This window comes from Zeugodacus cucurbitae, chromosome 6, assembly GCF_028554725.1.
Source record: "Zeugodacus cucurbitae isolate PBARC_wt_2022May chromosome 6, idZeuCucr1.2, whole genome shotgun sequence".
In the NCBI taxonomy this organism is placed as follows: Eukaryota; Metazoa; Arthropoda; class Insecta; order Diptera; family Tephritidae; genus Zeugodacus; species Zeugodacus cucurbitae.
The window spans coordinates 12,258,063-12,282,798 of record NC_071671.1 but is presented as its reverse complement, the minus strand read 5'-3'; the positions used below and the strand labels follow the sequence as shown (position 1 = coordinate 12,282,798).

The 24,736-nt window shown below is 36.5% G+C and overlaps 1 protein-coding gene across 1 annotated transcript in view; it reads right to left on the bottom strand.

The window, feature by feature from the left end:
• LOC105216933 (uncharacterized) overlaps positions 1-22,239 on the bottom strand; it is a 122,435-nt gene extending 100,196 nt beyond the window's left edge. The window contains exon 1 of the mRNA XM_011191694.3: positions 22,171-22,239. The gene's annotated coding sequence lies outside the window, so the exon portion shown is untranslated. The remainder of the gene's footprint in view (positions 1-22,170) is intronic.
• Between the last annotated feature and the right edge of the window lie 2,497 nt (positions 22,240-24,736).

Sequence of the window (24,736 nt, the reverse complement as noted above, 5' to 3'; positions counted from 1 at the left end):
AATGAGCGATATGTACAGTTTGGGTTTGGTTCGTCGAGAGAGGACTTTACTTTTCAATTGCCTCCTCCGTTCAAAGTAGCACCTGTAGGCCAGAGTGATTCTGCATTGAATTTCGAGGCTGTTATGTTGGTGCTGGTTCCCAAGTAAACGAAACTATCTACGACTTCAAAGCTATGACTGTCAACAATGACGTGGGAGCCAAGATGCGGGTGCGCTGACTGTTTGTTTGATGACACTCCTGTCTTCTTCTTGTCCTCATTCACTACCAGAACCCTTCGCTTCGCTTCCTTATCCAGTCTGGAAAAAGCATAACTAACGGATCCATGCCCATTTAAAATTGTATATACTAATTTGAGTGCAGCCCCCTTTATGTCATCTTTACCATGAAATTTAAGGTTTCTGGGGCATTTTCCTACTGACACATATTAGTCTCTGGACAAACTCTTGAGCCTAAACTATGATTATTATGGTAATCTATGATTATTTTGCTTATAACATTAACACTTTGGAGCCTAAGTGAAACAGTATAGTTAAAAATACCTCAAAAGTGACAACCAAAACTGTTTAAATCTGTCATCAGTATAACTCCAAATGTTGAATTAGAAGGGATTTGTGTCTCTAAACAATTTTACAGACTTTTACTCCCTCAGCATCACAACTTTCTGTCTGTAATTTTTACAAATCATCATGAAATCAAAAGCACTAATCTACGACAGCACACTTCACACTATACCCTTCATATCCACCAAATCATTTATATGCCCTCCAAGGACCAATATCCATTCAATCAACAATTCGGAAAATTTTAAGGAAATTGCAGAGGTCGTTAAATGTGAATAAGTGAAGGGTCTGTACAAATACGTGTGCGAAGAATTGAAGAAAGAAAACATTTCGTAAACTCCCGACCCCAATTCAGTTTCATTTTATGCTGCGAGTATATGTGAATATGTAAATTTGAACTGCCGACGCGCCTACTCGAGCACATTTTACTTGTAAGTGGTAAATTCAGTTATAGTAAAATTGTAGGAAGGCAAAAATACAATTACTGTTAGCGCAACTGCTTGCCTTTAGCGCCTGCTCGCATTACAAAAAAAAAAATAAAAAAAGAGTTCGATGATTTTCTTCCAATTTAATTTTTTCTGGCATCTCCTGGCTCTCGCTCGCGACATCGCGTGTCAGTGAGTCTGTAGTGCTACAGGTGACTTCGGCGCTGACAGCTTGGCGCCAGGGAAATTACATTTTTGCTTGACTGAATTTACATGACATTCTATAGGCGAGCAGGAGGCACTTAGCTGTCATATGTACATACATGTAAGGTATATATGTATATATATGCCATAAGGTGTGGCAATCGGCGCAGGTGTGAGGCAGCGCCAAGAGTCGATGATGACATCAATACCGTACAGCTGGCGTCGGCAGGCTGTCAGCATTCCAGTCATTTTGAGTGGCACTGTGAGTGCAGCTATTGACGGGCCTGTCATAGACTCTGTCGCCAAACAAGTAAGGCAAGCAGTGATGCAGGGAGGCTGCCAGATGGTCCGTGCGTGTAGTAGGTACATGTCTTTAGTGTGGAGCTGTGAGAGTTGGGGTGCTGTAATGCCGATACTTAATGGCTGCGCTTTTTCGATTTTTCTCCTTCACATCGCAATTTTTTTTGCGATTTTTGAGTTCTGCTCTTTCGCTGTGTAATATGCGCGCCAATCACTTTATTATTGACGCAAATACAAAGGGCCGACGCGTAAATACCGTTATACGGCGCTACTGTGGTGCTCAAGTGGCATAAAGTTTTTGTATACTCGGGAATATGGTGCGCTCATTTGGTGTTTTTATTTGTTTGCATATCCTTGCCATCATTAAAGTCACCGTTATGATAGCGTTTTTTATTTTATGCCATTTTTATTGACAACCACTTGACATAAAATGGCGGAAATCGCCGCCGTTGTGATTTCAACAACTTGCGCTTAAGTGTGGTAAATAAATGTAATGGCGCATTCGCGGAAGTTTTTTGAGGACCTCCGTTGTAATGTGCCGCTTTTGTCCAAATGTAGAGAGTGATGAGTTTGAAACAACAATATAAAAAAGACCATGCGTCGGAATATATGGGAACTATTTAGTGAGCAGCTTAATCTTAAATATACGTCCTCATTCATCCTTTTAGGAATGCGAGGGTCTTTAAGTGTGCTGCAGTGAACATGCAAAGAGAGTTAGTTACTGTGAACTGTTGTTCGTAGAGCCATAGGTTGACAAAGTCACCTATTTGAAAATCAGTTTGAACTCCCTAATCGATTCCAGTGATAGAAACATAACCCAACCAAAGTATTATGCTATTGCAGACTTTTTTAAACGAAAGCCGACAAAACCAGATATTTATTCTGATACGGCATTTAACCCGAACAGATCCAAACATGTCGTGTGGTAACCTACGCTGACGACGTACCTCTCATGGTCAAGATATCTTGGCGTTGTAACGAAGAGGGCTGTAGAATGTGACCTTTTCGTAAATCCTTACAAGACTGAGCCAGCTCTATACACTACGAGGTACAAAATACCGGAAGCGCCCTTGCCGTCAATAGAACGAAATTTATACCAAGAGCTTATCCTGAAAAAAGTTCTCATGGAAATCCATCGAGGAAATGGCAAAGACCGCCTCGGTTGCCTTGTATTGCTGCGGAGGAGCTATTGGAAAAATATGGGGCCTCTTACCAAAAGGTGTTCTCCAACTGGCTCAGTTTGGACAACACCGACCTTGGCACTTAACGACTTACTGCATATAGCACCCGTGGACACAGCTGGAAGGTGCATGGCTGCGAAAACTGCTATCACACTCAGGGAAATTTCGTTTTAAGAGGAGGAGATACGCCCTGGGCACCCAAGAACTCTCGCACACTTCGACTTCATTCCAAGGTTATTGGATCATCACCATGTCGCCGAGCAACACTATCTCAACTATTATTCCTTCAAGTGAAGTTTGAGTGGGAAGGAGTCGATGGAGGCGAGGCCGTTGACCTTTTTCACGGAGGGTCGAATCTGGAGGGTAAGGTAGAGTGGGGTGTTTACTGTCGGGAATTCTGTATCCACTTTCAAGCGGAAGTGGCTGCTATTAATTCAGCGGTTTATATTTTGCTTAGGAGCGCAGCAATTTTTAGATAGGTACCAATTCACTCTGACAGTAGAGCGGCGATACTAGCCTTGAGTTCGCTGACTATGTGCTCAAAGTTGGTTATGAAATGTCTATGTTCACTACCAGTGGCATCGTTATACTTTTCGATTAGACTGAACTGAGTTCCTGGAAACAGCGGGATTGCTAGATATTGTAAAGCTGTTGAGCATGCTAGGCCAGGTACGTTAGTCTCACTTTTTGTAGCATGGAAGCAAACGGTGCCGGAGCACCGTTGTCTTATTGCTGTTTCTATTGGTCAGGTGGACCTCGACTGAGCTGGGCATGCGCTGGTCAGTCTTTATCACTATATTATATTCAATAAGTCAGAATGACTTAAGTCGCCAGAAAAAACATTGTTCTAGACGAAAAAGTATGTTTTCATCTAAAAGTTCTTTTACATAAAATCAGCACTGAGCTTTGAGATTTTCTCTAAATAATTCTCTTAAACACTTTAGTTACAATTATTGTCATGTAAAACTATTTAAGGTTGACATAACCAGTCAGTAAGTGACTCACTTCTTTTAAAGAAATGCCACGCGCGTGAAGTACGTCAATTTTAAAGAAGTTTGGGGAATCAAATAAACGAAATTGGCAGAATGCATAAATATTTGTTTTGATTTTAAAAGACTTAATAGTCAAAGACAACTAGGCAAACAAACCAATTTGCCACTCACAGCAACAGTCGACAGCCACCTCCACTTCACCCCAGGCAGGCCAGCGCAGGCAAGCACGGGCATTTTGCATACTGAATAGCCACGTGCCGACCATTTAGTGCACGAAATTCCCCAAAAACACACAACCTACAAATAAATACACATCCAAATAGAAGGCATAAGCTAAATTTGTATGTACTCCATTTAAGTGTGTTTGTTTGTATTTTAATGTACACAAATTGAATTTCAATGGAGTCGAAGTGGTTGTACAGAGTCAGGGGGAGGCCTCTAGGTCGAGTGTTGTTCTGCTGAAATTGTGTTAAAAAGCTTAATGGTTAATACTTTAAACGCTTATGGCAATTCAACTGAATATTAAGTCAACAGTTATGTCATAAAAACGGTACATGCAGACAAGCGCTCAAGTTGATGAGCACTCGAGCGTAGACTTTCGTCGAAAGTTTCGTGTGTGCGCTGAAGTATTTAATTTACATTTTATTTGCGAGCACCACAAATTACCAAAGAAAACAATAACCAAACACAACAACAACAAAACAAAATTAATATGAAACTAACATTAAATAAGCAAGCAGCTGATATCAAGCATGGCACTACCGAAGGCGAAATTAGGACGCACTCTGGCTGTCAAGCTGTCAAGCAATGCATAGCTGAGCGCGTCTGTCACCTGACTGCCTCGTCAGGACTAATAGTTGGCTAGTTGGCACTTGCAGTTAATTGTTTGTGCCACAAGTGACAGACAGTCGGACAGACAGCCAGCCAGCAAGACTGGTCGCAACGACAGGTAAATGAGTGTCTACCAAGTGTGGAGCAAACAAAAGCTCGACTGCGCTAATTCACTTCGCTTGTACGAGCGCAGAGTGAGACTGCGGCGTCGTTAACGGGTCAGGTCACATGCCCGTTAAAAGTCAATGAGCAATGAAAAGAAATGTTCGGGTTGTAAGCAAGGGACGTCGCCGTTTGCACTTATTGCCCTAGTTATGCTTGTAGTTGGGGGTAATGGGCGGCAGGTAGACTTGGATTTGCCATTATTTTACCTTTTATGAGTGCCACAGCTGCGACAAAATCGCTATTCAAATTTTGGTTGGTCGGTTGAGTTAATTGTGAATTGATGTAAATTTTATTAAAACAAATTTGCATGATATCTCTTTATGTTCGGAAGCATTAGCATTAAAATGGCGTGCCAAGCATGATGTCCATTAAGGTTGGATATGTAAACGGATAGTGAGAAGGTGTTCAGAGGAATGTAGAATGGGTTCACCAGAGAAAATCACTGAAATAAACTTTCTTTTGTAGACGTTTGCAAGTGTATCATATTTTAATAGATATAAGTTACCGTTGTTTGTAGATGTGGAGTTATCGATATCAAAATGAACAGGATTTTAGGCCGCACGACTTCCGCTAATCAGCCTAACTATAGTTACTTTAGTTTTGTAAGCGAGTGTTCCTTGCGACTCAGAAATTATTAGTACTGGAAACAATAGTTCCTTTAAAATATTAAAATTTTATTACTACGGTTTTTAAAATGGCCGCACCGGTCTATAGTCACGCCCACATCATTCAACATGTTTCACAGAGTATAATAGTTTTGTTCACCTTACGGTTGATTGTAAGTCCTAAAACTAAACGAGTTAGATGGACTTATATATACCAAAATGATCAGAGGGATGAGTAAAGTATGTCTGTCTGTTCGCCTGTCCGCCTCTCCATCCGTGCAAGTGATAACTTGAGAGATACCTAGATGAAACATAACACCATTAAAAGGTTGCTTTCGTGAATGAGCGAAATCAGACCACTGGCACCGCCACAATATGGCGATATTTGGTACAGAAGATCACACTAGGGGGAGGAGCATATTTGGATATAATTTGTTTTGAAAATTGGGCGTGATCCCGCCCGCAAGGAGGTTATATAAACCAAGCATAGGTACCTCATTGCACACCATGAAAATACCTAAATCGGATAATAACCACGCCCAGCTCCCATACAAAGGTTATGTTGAAAATTACTTAAAGTTCGTTAACTCACTAACGAAAAACGTCAGAAACACTAAATTGCATAATTTGAAAATGGTCGAAATCGCTTACGACTGCTTACCATATATAATATTACAATTTTGAATTCCATCTGATTCGTTCACTTACACCAAAAATTTTTAAAATTGGGTCTTAGCTTCTCCCAGCTCCTATGTACCTAGTTATATGTTTTACAAAAATACGGCGAGCTTTATACCTTATAAATCGGGTATTATATTAAATATTTTTGCCAAATTAAGAGATCGTATATTCTTGTATTTAATGTACATTGGTGCTGAAAATTAATGAAATCGGTTAGGGAATTACCACAGCCCTTATATACTATATATGAATATTTTCAATATGCTAGTGGCCCTTATGGAGGATGGAGTGATATGTAGACGTTCACGTAAGCAGATGATAACTTCCGGTCTTAGATCAAGTATCCTCTGGGTAGCCAACATACAACCGTTTGGAAGCGAGCGACAGTGAGGAGGCCAATCCAGCTCATGCGGTTGAAAATGTGATTGGGACCCACCACATATAAAATAACTCCCAATGAAAAGTAAACACAACAGCCTCGGATGAGAGACCCCAATTTTGTTGACGACCACTGCAAACGTATAAAGGACTACGAATTAAGGGCATGCAGCTGGAATATTCGGGCCCTCTGCCCAGCTGGTTGATGTCACATCACCGCCATTCAAGATGCGATGGACGGGACAAGGACGAAAGAAGGTGGGTCCTTGTCATATCTACTACAGCGGCCACACAAAGGTGCGCAAAATTGTTGTGGGAGAGAGACTCCGTCGTCGAGACCTGGCATTCACTCCGGTGGATGGACGTCTAGCCACAATCCGCATCAAAGCGACGTTCTTCAACATATCGCTTATTTACGCCCAGGCCCGGACGGAAGAGAAGGACGATGTGATCAAAGACATCTTCTATGAGTGCGTAGAACGTACATACCTAAGAGCGCTGTCCCGCCACCATGTAAAAATCGAGCTTGGCGATTTCAAGTCTAGGATGGGTATAGAGGTTCTTTATAATATTTAAAAAATAAATACGAAATTTTATAACTAGTGCAATGTAAGTGCAATGAACTACTCCATAATTAAGAACAGAACACTTCGACAGCCTTAAAATGCAGTCAACGATGAAGTGAATAGCAAAGTAAAGGAGAAGATGAAGCTGCAGCGTAAGCAATGTGACTAAATCGAAAATGACAAAAAGAGGCAGAGTGGAGAAAAGCTGCATTGAATTTACTTGAAATGAAAATTAATTGAAATTGTTAAGTCCAGCCAGATTGAATGAAGACTATAGAGGGTTGTGGGGCGAAGACGAACAATATTGCGCAACTTGCGAATTCTGCAGAAATGAAATGAATGAAAAGGAAAAATTAAGAAAATTGCCACGAAAGCTGTAGACAAAGAAAATACCGGCAAATCATTGACTCCAGCATTGAAATGGCGAATTGGGGCGCAAAGAGTAAAGAGACTGAACGCACAATGCCGTTAACAAAATATAATGAATGCAACAGAAAACGTTGCGAGAGAAAGCCAAATAAAGGCGAATTCAAAAGTGATTTCCATAAATTGCAGCAAAGGTGTGAACAAGCTGCTGTGCGCTGAAAGGGCAACTGCACGACGCAGATAAAAAGCACAATGAAAGACAGTGTTGCAAATAAATTGCTGCATGTGGCATGCAACGAAGCATGCGAAACAAACGCCACACGGCAATACCTTGAAATAAAGCACAGGAAGTGACAGTTTGGAAAAGCAACCGAAATGAAAAAATAGCGACAGACAACAACAAAAAAGTTGAAGAAAGGATGAGTCGTTGGCTTCCAGTGAATGCAGGGATATGCGTGATGTGATTGCGACAACATTCAGCTTTTACGCAAAGGACGCTGACTCGAGGAGTGCGCACATTGGCAAATTGGCTCATGTGTCCACATGCGGCTCATGCGTCTCGAACGCCGTTGTGACTTGTGGCGCCTGTAAGCCATACATGATAGCTGTTCGGCCACACAAAAGCAAATGAAACTGAGGTGGAATTGAATATCACGTGCTGTCAACAAACATCAATTGCGTGAGTGGAGCAAGTGGAAGGGACAAGCGAGGTATAAAGGTTACTATGAAACGGTCTGTGGCTTTCAATGCCCTTTGGGTGCGTGAAAAGCTTGCGTATGAGTATGTACTTGGGTCATATGTAGAGATAAGAGATTGCACACAACAAAGACAAGTCTTCTGATAGTCATAGTTTCGTAATAATAAAGCGGAAGCGACAAACGGCAAACCCATGACACCGACGTCTGTTTGTCATAAAGGCAACTAACAAACCGACCATTGCTAGGAAGCACCTAAAAAGGTTATTATTCGTTCGAGGTCCAGGAAGAACAGATTTATTGCCACACAACGCAGACTTGTAGGCATGTGTAGATTTGTTGGGAGGCATTGGCTATTCTCGTGTGGCTTTTCATTGCTGTTGTACTTATGTGTGTACTACGTAAGATCTTAGTGACCTTTGTATACTGTTAATTGACTAGCAACACTACGTTTATAAATGCACAAATTTGCTATTAATGATACTTTGGAGTTGGCTTTAGCATTACAACAAATTGATCCTATTTCGATCCAATTAAAGTGTAACAATTGTGAATCAGTGACTGAGAATTTAAAAGTTTAAAATATTGCTAATGAATACAATTGAATATTTTATTGAAATACAACCAAATATTTTATACTCTCGCAATTTAATGATGTAATTTTATGAAGATTACACAATTCGACACATATATTCGGCATAAAGTTCAATAGAAAATAGAAAATTATCATACATAGTATATGGGGACTGAGGTAATTCCTAAACCGATTTCACTCGTTTTCACCACCAAGATACAATGTATCGAAGACTATAAGCTCACTTAATTTAATATTTCTTATAATTAGGTATATGGGATCTGGGGGAAGTTATGACCCGATTTTAACCACTTTTGGTATATTGACAAACTGTTATAAGAAAAAAAATTCAGAGGGAATGAATTATATTAAAATATCTGAGAGATTTACCCATATTTTCGGTTAAATTTTTTTATATTTTTTTCGGCGCTGAGTTCATGTTCGATATCTGGGGCCTTGAAAAGTTATAGTCCGTTTTCGAAACATTTTTTACAAATGAGTTTAAAGTTTTATTCCGCTATCTTCATTGGTTCCTAATGTATATATCATAAAGTGAAGGAATACTCGTAAGATGGAGTTCAAAATTGAGTTACAAGTTGTCGTGGTTGTGAACCGATTTCGCCCATATTCCACCAGTGTCATCAGAGTCAAGAAAGTGTTATATACCGAATTTTATTGAAATCGGTCGAGTAGTTCTTGAGATATGGTTTTTGACCCATAAGTGGTCGACGCCACGCCCATTTTCCATATTGTATTTAGAGTTTCTGACGTTTTTCGTTAGTGAGTTAACCCACTTTTAGTAATTTTCAAACTAGCCTTTGTATGGGAGGTGGGCGTGGTTATTATCCGATTTCAACTATTTTCATGGTGTGTGGTGGGGAATTATGCCCCTTCCTAGTGCGATCCTTTATTCCAAATTTTATGGCTTAGTTATGACACTTTATAAGTTTCTGGTTTTCGTCATTTTGTGGGAGTGGCAGTTTTCCGTTTGCGCCCAATTTAAATAACAACTCTCCCACAGTTCCAAGGAACGTATGTACTACGTTTCGTCAGGATGTCTTAATTTTTACTCAAGTTACTGCTTGCACAGACGGACAGACGGACAGTCATCCGGATTTCCACTCCACTCGTCATCCTGAACATTTATATATATATAACCCCATATCCAACTCTTATATTTCTTGGTGACACAAACAACCGTTAAGTGAACAAAACTATAATACTCTGTGCAACATGTTGCGAGAGTATAACGAGAGTATAAAAAAGCTACGGTAGATGTCGCTGCTAAAAATATTAATCAAATGATGAAACTTACCAACTTCTAATGAAAAGCAAAAACAGAAATGTATAACAGCTGATTGGTTATCGAGTAGCAGTATAAAAGGCAAAAAAGGTTTTCTCAATAAAAATTTTCATTGATCAATTAATTTGGCTGTCTAAAAACGCTATAAGAGTAAACAAGTCTTTAAACATTAAAATATGCATGGTTGATATATTCAGAATTCTGACCTATAATCGGAACACACTTGTAGTGTTTCTTAGAAGAAAATTTTCCTTAATAGGACATACACATATGAGCAGTTCAAAAAACATTATATCGGATATTTGAAAGATTTGGGTTGAGCAAAATTTTAACCATTTTCTTGACAAAATCACTTTCTGCGAAGAAATACTATCTTTTCCAATTATTAATTGAATGATTTGATACAAAATAAGCCGTAAGTACGGTTCTCTCATCTTAATCATTATGTAAGTGTGGGCTGGACTATGATTACTTTATAGTTCACTACCAGACCACTTCAGCTTCGTACGTTTCAAAAGTTATAAGTTTTCAACGCTATATATTGGTATATTTATAATATTTTGTTCTTTAAGCCGCTGCATACGCTCCGTACTCGACTCTCAAGCGCGTACTTGGAAGGTTTTTAATTTTGTTCAGCAAGTAGCTGCGAGCGTTCGTTACTCGACTCTCTGGCACGCGATTGCAATGCGAAGAGAAGAGAAGGAATGACTTGCAAGACGATTTTCAGTTTCAGATTAAGATTCTCCATCAAGGAGTCTTTTTGATACCCTCAGCTGGGAACTATTTCCAGACTCGTTACTCGGGGTGTAGTTTTCCAATGGTGAAAGTATTTTTAAAATCGGCACAGTAGTTTTGGAGTTTATTCATTACAAACATATATACATATCTTTCCTCTTTATAATAGTAGTATAGATTAACGCTTGTGTTATATATTATTCACCTATAGACCGCATAACTTACAGTATTTCAAATATATTAACTAAAGTGACTGGAAATATACAAAAATGGTCATGAAGTTTATCGGATATGATGAGGAGGGCTTGGGTTAAGAGAAAATGTGAACCGATTTGATCCACTTTCTTCACAAAATCACATTGGGCGAAGAGATACGTTATGTAGCATACTAAGCTCCTTTTCTCTCTCTTATTCAGTATGTGTATGTGCCCAGCTTGCTCTTTATACTTCATTAATGCTCATGTTGGCTCTTTTCACCTAGGAGATACAGGCAGCATTAAAAATACCATGGGATGTCGGTGCAATTAAGATTCGATTTTTACGTATAAGTCAGATATGTCTAAATAAATTTATTTGCAGTACAAGTCATTGAAGTAGCTCAATTGGCTATAAGAAATTTACATTACACCTATGATATAGCGTGGGAACCATACATTATCTAAATCGTCCTTAGTACCCAAATTGATCGTGATTTTGATTTGATATCTACATATATCAAATAGCCAAAATGGTAATGTATGCACTTAGAGTTTCGAAATTTGCCAAAAATAGCGAAGATCATGATATTGAAGTAAATTGATTTCCAATTCGAACATTTATTCATGAGAAATGCGCCTCAATAAATTCTGTTAAAGAGCCTTCGTATGAGCTATGTCAACTGTGTATTGAGCACTACTGTGTAATGAGCACGTTTTATTTCCGCATACGCAATGGTGTACTCGCGTGCAGAATTCAGAAAGTCAATTACAGTTACACATACGCATATAAAACGGCTAAATGCTACTGTGTTTGCTGTACTTCATTCAACGGTTGAGCCTGCTTAAATTATTAACTTGCTTTTAAGCAGCTTTTCTGCCGCTTTTGCACTGTGTCAAACTTCAAGATTTAAACGGATGAAGTTAAGTTCTCGTCACAATAATACCCATTCATCTCTACAAAGAGAGGAAGACTTTATATGAATTATACATATAATTATATACGGTACGAACAGCATGCGCTTATAGAACGGAGAAAGTTTTGTTCAAATTGAAGCTGAATAACAGGTAGGCGATATAGTTTCGCCAAGTAAACAGCGGGCAGCAATTACAAAATTTTAGTTGCGTCTGGAGATGACTTTTCAGCAGCTGGTAGCGATATTATTGGGTCTATGGTCGAAATAATATTAGAATTGTGAAGGGAATGAGGTTTTATAACTATATATTATATAGCGCTGCTTTCACATAGTTGGTTTAAGAGCTGAATGATTGAGATAATATATGATAAGCATGGATATTGTGCTGAAAACAAGAATTTCTGGAATTTGGAATTTTATAAATAAAAAATCGTAATAAAATTTAAAAATGATTTATTTGAATGAGACGGTTGCTTCTAAAACTTTGATAAACACCATCACCTGCCAAAGACTACGAAAAAAATATAATTAGAGATCAATTACAAATTCAGAGAGACTAATGTCCTCTCTCTATTACATATATATTGAATATATATATATTTGGCGTGGGAACCGCTTTAAGCGATTTTAGCTGAATCCACTAGAGATTTTAGCTGAATTACTGAGAGCGCATTCTAGTATGTTATACATTAGCGAATTGGTTTCCGAAGGAACGGTTATGACAACTGACTACCGCTTCAGTTAGAGCTTTCACAACGGAGAGAGCAAAGTCTGTGAAAATATAGAGAGTTTTTACTAATGTCACATATGAATATAAGACCAAGACTTAGCGAAAGTGCTAACGCCAAGCAGTCGAGCACTGGTTAGATCTCTTTAGACTGTGACTGAGCTTTGTTTTTATTTCTAGTATGGTCAAATCCATAAGCTAATGATTCTTAAATCATCTGTGAGTCACAAACAAGCTCTGTTTAACATTTTTTATATTTTTTCCTACTAGGTCATCTGCCTCTAACTACTCTTGAAAATTAATTAATGGTAGCACAGGGTGCAAACTTTGCCGGATTAAATATCAATATATATATGTGTATATAAGAACATCCACAAAAATATATATATTTCGCGCTCTCATTCACAAACCACTGTCATTATTGCATTTACAGTTGTACCGTGTAACGTTGAATTTTCGTTCAACCAATGATGCTGAATAATGAGGATTTCCTCAAAATTTATTCAGCATTAATTTGAAACGCCGGCTGTGTGTGTACTTTTTATAAATCTTAATTGCGCCAAATGAATTCATTAAAACTTTATCGGATTATTTACTACAAAAACACACACACACACACACAGACACCTCCCCCTAGATAAACACCTGATTTTGCGGCTCAGCGTGTAATTTGAGCGGGCGACAAATATGCAATTATATGGCTGGGGGAGTGCATGCCGCAAATCAGCAGCGCATTAAGCAGACGAATGCGCAAAAAAAGAAACGATGATTGAATAACGGAAAACATATTCGTAATTATTTTGAAGGGTACTTAATATGAGTGATTTCAGGCAAATTTCGTTTGATGGCATTGTGTAAGTGTGCGTTTTATATTGACACAAAGTGGTGTGTTTTTGTAGAGATGAAATTAGTAATTCTACAGTGTGCTATTATGGGAGACCTAATTATGATATACATCAACATATACATCAAAGAAAAGGGGCTTCTTTTCCAATCACAAGTATGAATTTAACAATTTTTTTAAAGTTAAGATAACTTTTATTTAATATAAATAAGATAATGTTTTTAGTGCTTGAGGCTTTTGTGGTTTCAGGTGTTGTTTTTTTTCTGGCATATTGCCACTGTAGTTTCGACTTTTGCAAGACTTTTTCCAGTATAGATGATGACAATATCTCGCTCAGGCTACCTACTTGTCTCACCCCTACGAAACTAATCCAAAAGTAGTATAGCGAAGTGAAATTCCTGAACTAGGTGACCGATTGATATATTTCAAGTTCCATATGGCTCGTTTCAAAGATCCCCTGAAACTGTTTGCCTTAGATCACTGATATTTCCACGGGGAACCAAAAAATCCATTATTTCCGATATTGAGGAAACCTTTAACGATTGTTATGTAGCCTGTTATTAGACCCTCAGCCTAGGTCGAATCAAGCACCTCGTCTGTTGTTTGTATGCGACATAACTGTGGTGACAGAGTAAGGTGTGTACGTTTAAGGGCTCTTAAAATTAATCGAATAACCTGAAAACCGATTATTCTAATATCCGGTTTGTAACCGTTCGTATGAATATTAACCGATTAATACTCGCAATGTTAGGACTATTCGAATAGTTGTTCGGCTGCGACTATTCGAATAGCTGCTCTACTTCGAGTATTTGGATAAATGAAAATTGTTTTCAATCCAAACAGCGGTTAACCGGATAGTGTGAAATGAGCGGCTACAACTTACAATCCGAATACTGTAAACCAAATATTATTATCGGTTAGTCGATTAGTTGAATACCAATAGCTCTAGTACGTATACTTCGAAAGTTCGAGATGGGGTTCTTTACTCCTTTCTCTGGATTGTGGCTCTTATGGTATAAGGAAAGTTCCAAGAATTTGGAATGATTGTATAAAATCCGGGATATGATTCTCCCAATTGAGGGATTATTGTCTTCAACCTGTTAAGAGGGCTTTATCTTTGTTAAGAAGTAGAGATAGGAAGCAATGATGTGGGATATTATCAAAAATGGTGGTTAAACTATTTGAAACCGTTATTAAATCAAAAATACAAATTATTAAATATGTGTGAAGAAAGCGAGGTGAAAATATCTAGATAGATATTATACTTTCTGCTCCGCTGTCCAGCTCTCTCTAGACTGAAGTTAAATCGATATCCATACCTTCTGCGAGCTGGCGACTTGGTTGGAGTTGATGCAAGCTGTCTCAATAAATTAGTTGAGAGTCTCTTTATCGATATACCACAGCTTTTTTGGACTATACATCCTGGATATCATAAAGGACCGATTATAGTTAATTTATTTTTAACCAAAAAAATAAGTTCACTAGCAAAGAAGAAGCCAAGAAGGAATATCGGACGCTTTCACAGCGAGTTTAAATATAATTCCATACCTTCTATTTTCAGAATCCATGTAAATATTCTGTAAAACATCAACTCACATCGACTCTCACACAAACCGATCCCAACCAATTTTTACATTAAAGACCAGCACTTAATTCCAAAACTAATTTCGATTAACGCAAATTGCAATTAATGAGCCTCACAAGCTATTTATGTGAAAATCAAAACGAGTGCGTAACAAACGTAGAATAATTCGGTGCAGACAACTCGACTAGCATTAGCTCATTAAAAAGTCTTGCTCTCTCGTAAAACACGCACACTGTAGCATATTTTTGGGCGTTGGTCATTGCAGATTATCCTTTAGTAACGACGCACAACATTAAACAGAGGCAATTGAGTACGCGTGTGTGTCGGTGTGTGTGTGTGTGTGTGAAAGCAATCAAATGCACTTCGAATTGCAAATTTGGTTCGTGAAAGCGCTCAATTGGCACTGCATAAAAGCATTAAAACATAGACTAACTACTAGGATAACAGAATAATAGAATGTATTTGATGCAAGCGAGCAGCGACACACACACACACACAAGCACTCACTTTGCATTGTGGTCGCGTGTAATTGAGCTGAATTCTTTGCTTTTTAGGCGGTCGGCAGTCGCCATACGCCATTCACGAACTAAATGAAAATGAAATGCGCTTTTAGGCGCAATTAGAGCACTCAGGCACAAATCCGCACATAGCGGTTTAATCACTTCACACACAAACACACACACATACATATGTAATATAATATATAGATAGATATAAAACCTCATATAGGTCCATACTTCTAGCAGCATATATGTTGGTACATATGTCTGGTCGCTGCTTTAAGCGCCTCTATTGGCCATTTAGCCGCAAAATGTGGCATTTAAACAATTGCACAAGTCGCATTCATATTTCCATTCATTATAATTTCATATTAATTTTCATTGCGGTTTGCTTATCGGTTAAGAAAGGCAGGAAGAGTGGTGTGGGCACGTTGTTGCTCCAGGCTAGACAGCATATTAATTGCATGTGTGATGCGTGTGGTTGAGGTGCTGGAAACAGTTAAATGCGCAAAGGATATGTTATAATTATTAAATTATATTGTGGGAATGCGAACATATGCCCGCTAACTGTTTACATATGCACGACACACCTTTCCTGTTTAATGTGTATATACACTGGTGGCGAATAATATTGACACTCTACTAAATAGTAATAAGCTGCAATCTTAAATTTTCCTATGAAACACTTTAAGGGGTTACATGGGGTTACTCTTTAAGGGGTTCGTGGGTTCAAAAATCGATTTTTTTATTTTTGGCTTATTAATTTCTCAGGTTCTCTCAATATCTTAAGAATATTATCCTAATTTTTCAAGTCGATCCGAATAACAGTTTCGGAGATACAGCCTTTGGAATGTGTGCGCGCCAACTCAGGTATTATTGTTACTCAAAACTTTAAACGAGTTTTTCTCGAAACTGTGCTTTCACAGTCGGTTGTCAAATGTTCTCGAAAACTACTCAACTGATCTTTATGAAAATTTGCATAGATGTTGGAGATACAATTTATTCGTGTTTGGAACGAACGATTTTTTTTTCAATTAAAATTATTTTAAAAAAATGTCAAGCAAATTTGACAGAAATTTTTATTTTTTTTGGAAAATGCCAGAATTCCAATTTTTACTTTTTTGTCTTTCCTTCGTTCAAACACGAGTTTATGGTCCTAACTAAAACACTTATTTTTGTTTTTTCAGTTTCGATGATCCTGTCAGGAGGACGTCACAATAGAAGAGTTTTTATTTTTTTTTATTTCAGAAATTATTTTTTAAATTTGTATCTATAAGACAGAAAAAAGTTTGAATTAAATAAATAATTTTTTACATAGAAAATAAAAAATTGAAAATAGGCCTTTCGTATCCGACAAAACCCTTGTAACCCCTTAAGATAAGGTTTGTGCCTTAGCTAGAAGTCCGTAAGCGTTCAGGAAAGGGAGAAATATTAGTTGATTATTTAGGATATTTTTAATTGATTAAAAGGAAATATGAAATATTCAAAAGATCATCCATTTTTCGAGAGAGAAAAAGTGAGAGAAAAATTAAATTTACTAAGTACAAAATGCTTTCCGAGCGAGAAAATAAAATTAAAAAATATATAAATAGAATGGATGAGAATCGATACTTCACTTGTTAGTTCCCTCTCGTTTCCTCATTAATAATGAAATATAATAGAAATTTAATAGTCGACGACTAAGTGCCAATTATATTAACCACCACTGTATTTACATATAATTCACCACATTATCTAATTTTTTGTCCGCATATTTATTAAGCTCATTTGTATTAATAAATGATTGTGCCATCAACTTAGACTGAACGAAATTAGTGTTATAGACTGAGTTAATTAGTGTAAGCATATATAAATTAAGGAATGAGATATTATTATTGTGGATATGAGATATTATGCCTGTAGATGTGGTGTGCATCAATGTTAATTTATTTTGGTATGGCTTGTTAGAAATTTAGAGAACGGTTCCTAGTTCAGAAACTCCACATCATCTGTTCAACCAATAGTCAGATAGTCAGATGAAAGTCTTCCAGTTAAAATTTTAAAGTTAGATCGCAGAGTTCCATCATTTAAACGGCTCATTAACACTAGACTTCTTATCTCTACAAATATACAGATATTACTGAGGTAATCTGGTGTGATCGTCACTTAATCGTGCCACTTAGACCAAATGTAAATATTCATATGGAACAAGCTTAAACTTAAATATCAAAAACCAATTCTTTCAATCACTGGCGTCGAAATATTCGTACACAGAATTTTTTAGAATGGTTGTCACAGAAGAGGGATGGGGTCATATGTAGAAGTTCACGCAAGTGAGGAAAGTTTCTGATTGCCATTCACTTGGGAGTGGTCCTTTTGCATATGACTCAAGCAGCTCACGACTTCCGGTTTTAGCCCAAGTATCTCCTGGGTCGCTAACAGACATCCGTTTGGAGGCGAGCTAAAGTGAGGGTTTCGGACCCACCACATAAAAAAAACCTCCCCAATGAAAAAACAATCAGAGCCTCGGGAGAAAGGTACAATATTCTACAAGAGTGTATAGTTGCTGGCGTATGCCGATGATATTGATATCATCGGAAGCAACAACCGCGCCGTTTGTTCTGCTTTTTCCATACTCGATAAAGAAGCGCAGCGTATGGGTCCGGTGGTGAATGAGGACAAGACGAAATATCTCCTGTCACCAAACAAAAAGTCAGCGCACCTGCATCTTGGCTCACACGTCACTGTTGACAGTCATAACTTCGAAGTCGTAGATAATTTCGTATACCTTGGGAACCAGCATCAACAACACCAACAATGTCAGCCTCGAAATCCAACGCAGAATCACTGTTGCCAACAGGTGCTACTTTGGACTGAGTAGGCAATTTAAAAGTAAAGTCCTCTCTCGACGAACAAAAATCAAACTCTACAAGTCGCTCATTATTCCCGTCCTGTTGTATGGCGCCGAAGCGTGGACGATGTCAACATCCGATGTGACGACTACTGGGGTTTTCGAGAGAAAGGTTTTGCGTAAGCTTTATGGTCCTCTGAACATTGGCAACGGCGAATACCGCACTCGGTGGAACGATTTATACGACGACATTGACATAATTCAGCGAATAAAAAGACAGCGGCTTAGCTGGCTAGGTCATGTTGTACGAATGGATGAAAACACTACAGCTCTGAAAGTGTTCGATTGTCTCTGTGACATATTTTTTAGTGATATTTCGTTCTTTCTTAATTTACTAAACAATTAATTAATTGCTCAATTAATAAGTAAATCAAATAATCAAATTATTCAATTTAATCAGTGAAATGAGAAAAATGTTGAAGAAGTGATGTGATAATAAATATTAATTATAATCTCCCTAATTTTTGAGTAATTATTAAGTTAACCTTGTCTTTTTCCTGCCAGATTGTAAAACCTGGTTGTTTCAACTTAAAAAATTAAATATTTTTTACAGAAACTTATAAAATTCAATGTTAAGGTAAGTCTCATTTTTCAACAAACGGAAGTTTAGAAAAATATAATGAAAGTTCTGTTGAGACAGTTAGCAGAACTAATTGTTCAAGCTAAATTGAGTCAATTTCACCCATAAAAATAATGGTTCATTTATAATTTAATTAAGTAAGCTAATAGTCCTGTCTGAAAGTGGTTCAAGTCTGAACCGATTAAATTAAATTCGCAAATTTTGCTGTTTGGATTTAAACTAAATTCAATGAAAAATCAAGTCATTTCATCCCAAAATCATAATGATTTTCCTCACTGTTTTTTCTTTAACACTTTTTACAAATTGAGCAAAAAAAGTGCTTTTTATGGAAATTTGCTACCTTCTTTTCACTTAATTTTTTATTAATTCGCATTTTTCGCTTATGGTAATTTGCGGTTAGATTTGTGGTATGTTTTTATTGAACGAAATAAAATGTTTTTAGGCAACAGCACGACAGCTGTTGGTGTTCTCACTCAACCAATGCATAATTGAAATGCAATCAACTGCTTTCGGTGCTATTTACTTAACTGAATAGTAATGACACAGTTTTTATATAACTTTATTTCGGTTTTGCTCATGCGTGGCAAACATATGTACATTCATAGAAATATTACACAATTAAGTCCCACAAATTCGATGTTAGTATTCAGCATTCAACCATTCAGCGGAAAATTGTACAAAATCAACATTTGATTAGGGTGCACAAAATGCTGAAAATGAAACTAAAATGCGAATTTTGCAAATATTTATATTCAAAAAATCTTTTAAAACTGCATTGCGCTTATAGAGTAATGTGTATAACTGTACGTGTTCATTCTAGCGTAGCTGTGGCTTGGTGGTTGATCAATTATTTCTCCATTGATTTAGAACATTTGGCTTTTCGGTCAGTTTTAGTCGGTTTATTGTGCAATGCAAACGAATTAAAAGCTATTAACGGGAAACTCGAAAATAACGGTGTTAAATGCGTTTTAATATTATGGCGATTAATTTATACATATACAAAAATTGTCTTGATTTAATTTTGATTTTAGAATCATGAATTCTAATTAGTATATAAAGGTAATTACGCTTTTGATTTCCTGGCTTTATTAGTTCGGATATTGTATGACTTTTAGCGTTTGTTAAAATTTTTGAACATATGATTAAACACCTCATAATTCAATCACGTTCAACCAATCCATGTTTTACATAAGTACATTCAACCATAAAAAGTAATGTACTTTATCCAAATGAAATGTCCTCGTCCATTAATTGATACGACTCTTACCAAAATATTGTCAAAATACTGACAATAATTTTCAAATTCATGTGTTCACTTTGACAGTTAGTGTGCCAACTAGATATAACTTTAATAACAGTGAGATATTTGAATGTGAGATATTTATCATTTGTATTGCATGATTTATTTTAATTCCAGGAATGTTATTTAAACACTATTTTACTAAAACAAGTAAGGAAGGGCAAAGTTCGGGTGGAACCGAAAATTTTATACTCTCACAATTTATTTATTTAACTTTATTAATATTATGTAATACACAATTTGACCCACTTATTCGACATAGATATTGTATAAAGTCCATTGAAAGTTCGAAGCTCTAATATTAGGTTAGAAGCTCAGAGGCTTAAAAACCTATGGTCCGATTTCGACGATTTTTAGAATAATATTCACATAGTATTTGTGCAAAGCTCTGCACCGATATCTTCACTAGCGCTTACTTTATATATTGTAAAGTAAACGATTCAGATTGTCTTTAAAGTTCAGGTATATAGGAAGTAGGCGTGGTTGTGAAGCGATTGGGCCTATTTTCACAACATATCATTGGGATGTAAGGAAACTATTACAAACCAAGTTTCATTGAAATCGGTCGAGTAGTTCTTGAGATGTGGTTTTTGACCCATAAGTGGACGACGTCACGCCCATTTTCCATTTTGTAAAAAAATCTGAGTGCAGCTTCCATCTGCCATTTCTTATGTGAAATTTAGTGTTTCTGACGTTTTTCGTTAATGAGTTAACCCACTTTTAGTAATTTTCAACCTAACTTTTGTATGGGAAGTGGCCGTGGTTAAGATCCGATTTCTTTCATTTTTGGACTGCATTAGGAAGTGGCTAAAAGAAATGACTGCAGATAGTTTGGTTTATATAGCTTTATTGATTTGCGAGATATATACAAAAACCTAGTTGAGTGCGAGGCCACGCCCACTTCTCGAAAATAATTATTATTTCCATAGCTTTATTTATGGCTTAGTTATGACACTTTATTTGTTTTCGGTTTTCGGCATTTTGTGGGCGTGGTAGTGGTCCAATTTTGCCCATCTTCGAAAGCAACCTTCCTATGGTGCCAAGAAAGAAGGGTGCCAAGTTTGTTAACATACCTTAATTTTTATTCAAGTTACAGCTTGCACAGACGGACGGACGGACGGACAGACAGACATTCGGATTTGAACTCCACTCTTCATCCTGATCACTTTGGTATATATAACCCTTAGATATAGGGTTATTAGATATAGGGTTAGTTTTGGGTGTTACAAACAACCTTTATGTGAACAAAACTATAATACTCTCTTTAGCAACTTTTGTTGCAAGAGTATAAAAATGACATAATTCATTGGTTTTTTGATATAAGCATATTTTGAAAACATCAAAAAAAGTCATTATAATCGCAATATTTTACTAATAGAAGAATTTGAGTTACTTATATGTCAAAATAGTGTCAAAATTTTGTCATTATAGCAGTTTTTGGTAAATCAAATTTAACGCTTCGTCAATTCAATTGACGTACCAACAGGTGATCATCGAAATTACATTATTGTCAGTTAAGTGTCAGTAAATTTGACATATTGAAAACCATAATTGGTGTACCGGTTTATGACACTCCTATTATAAATACATATGTACATTACTCGAGCATACTATTTTAATTATTATTTCACAAATATTCCCTAAATAACTTTAAGTAGAGATTCTCGAAGATAACGAATTATGTCTTGTTAGTTTATAAAATTGAAAACCATAATTGGTGTACCGGTTTATGACACTCCTGTTATAAATACATGTGTAGATTACTCGAGCATACTATTTTAATTATTATTTCGCAAATATTCCCTTAACAACTTTAACCAGGGATTCTCGAAGATAACGAAATTATGTATTGATAGTTTATAAAATTGTGACCATAAATTCATTACAATCTTGTTTTTTTTTTTAACCTCGTTAACCTGTCTTGCTCAGTGGTGTACAACTATATCCCATCGGATTAGCTTAACTCATCAGATTTTCAGCAGAAAATTGCTTACATTTTCTTACCTCACATTTTATTTAATTAATGGCTGCTAGCAAAATGAAGTAAATTAAATACATCTCTGTGGCTTACCTTCAAATTCGCAATTGCAAAATACATTCCCAGCTCAATCTTTGAGACAGCAATTCATACATCCATATGCAACTGAAATTACAAAAGATTTGGAAATTGCTTATAAACAAGTAAATAAACAAATATTTATTTATCGAATACAGTGGTAAAATTTAATGAAATGTTATGGAGAAAGTTTTGTTGAAATAAAAAGGAAATTTCATCCCAGTTGCCACTTGAAATATATACTTATGCTGTATATATGTTTACAATAATCGAATTGTGTAATAAAACAACAAATTAGTGAACTAAATTAATAGATTTATTTGATTTCTCTTCAAGATAAGATTTCATATTTGATTAAGGAAAAGTAGGATAAATATTTACAAATATGGCATAAAGGCATAAATGGACTTAATTTATTGCGGCAAACTGAATGATTGTAAGCGAATCTAGGATAATATGTGAAATATCTGAGCCAAATTAAGTAAGCGTATAATCTTGGATATAATGTATGTTGGTGGTGAAAATGAGTGAATTTGGGTCAGAAATCTCAGCCCTCATAAATCTTGTTGGATGTTTTTGTTATTCTATTGGACTTTATGACCAGTCTGGTGCTATGGAGCTGAAAGATGGACAATAAGCAAAAAGGACAAAACAAAATTGATGACCTTTGAAAGAAAAATTATCCGAAAAAATTTTCGATGCAGTCAGAATCGGATCTGACGAATGGAGGATAAGATGGAATAGCGAACTTGACCAACCAGTGGTGCAATTTATCAAAACGCAACGAATAAAATGGCTAGGGCATGTTACAAGAATGAACGATTCAAGAGCCCAAATGAAGGTATTGAACGCGAAAGCATACATCGGCAGAGCAAGAGGAAGGTCAAGAACAAGATGGAAGAACGAATTAAACGAAGATCTGAAGAAGCTCCGATTAGAAAACTGGAGAGAGGTCGCGAAGGTAGGCGTATTGTTCAGCAGGCCAAATCTCACAGAGAGCTGTAGAGCCAAATGATGATGATGATTGGACTTTATGCCAAATATATGGGCCAAATTATGTGATATCTTAATAAAACTATAGAAATAAATCGTGAGAATTTCGGTTGCAGCCGAACTTAGCCTTTCCTTACTTGTTCAATATTGCCAATGTAATAGTCTTCAATACGCTCTACCAAATCGAAATTCTCTCTATTTGTTTACTTCGCCTTATTTACGTTTTAATGAAATTACTTCATTTTGAATTTTCGAAAAGTTATCGCATAATTTATACAGTATCAATATTGAATGAGCACAGTATTTCAAAAATGCATACAAAAATATCAGCATAAATATTGCATATGTGCTGTCAGAATTTTTTTTCTAATTCTGAGGAAAACAGCAAGAGAAAAGATTCCATTAATTAAAATGTTTAAGCACAGTTGGCTTAAAATCAAAAATTTGAAATTTAATTAAAAGTTTGCCTCTCCAAATGGTATCTAAATTACTACATTTCATTAAATCGTACTTTGCCATTAAAAATCAATGTAGTCAAAGATTTTGCACACTATTTTCGAATTCAATTAATGTGGAAAGTTTTATGAGCATATATGTATGTAATGAAAAACTCATAAATTCAAAACTAACGAGCAGTGAAGCATACATTCAGGCGCAATTAAGTGAACTCTGTTGGTATAGCGCTTCTAAATAGCCACTATTTTGTGAAATATTTAGAGTTGAATAAATAATTATTTATGGTAAATTCATTAAAATAATTGAATTATAAATTTGACTTTGTTACGGTTGCGACATCAACAATTGCAAATTGAGTATGCTCCTAAATGTATACTACATATTTCTTAATTATACATTGCTTTTAGCAAAGTGGGACAATCGAATGAAAATGAACGCAATTTGAGTTTGGAAACAGAAGTATTTGGTTTGAATTTATACTTGTGATTGGCCACATATAAATTTAGGTCCATTAGTGGCTATACATTATACAAAATTATTTAGAAAATTATCTATATACAAGGACGCAGTATACTCCTTATTAACAACCAAACATTCACATTTCTTCGGTAAAAAAAATGTAAGCCATGCCTATGTCGGGGTGAAAAATGTCAGCTCTAATTCAATCCAATAAAAGTCAAATTTAAAACTCATTGAAATCATTTCCTATTTGCCTTCAACATTCCTTCCGTTTTCCTTTTCTGCATATTTGGTAGCACGAACTTTTTCCAACAGAATTACCCTTCTAAAATAGGCAAAATCAAAGGCGCCGAAACCACAAATGCCAGCACGTAGGCCACAAAAGAGGCGAATAAAAACGCCTACAAACACAAACACTCACCCGCACACATGTGCGCCGACAAATTTATGCATAACTTGTTGTTGTTATCTGCAGGCTGCAGCGTTTGTGATGCCTGCCGAGGGACTCGACCGCCAGCCAACGTCAAAGTCAAAGTCAGCGCCAGAGTCAAGCCAAGTCAATCGGAGAAAATCCTTTCGAATACTCAAGCAAAGCTGATTTTAAATTAAAAATACCAAACGAGCGTGAAGGGAGAATGATGAGAGCGAAGTTGAATATGTGTATATACATATG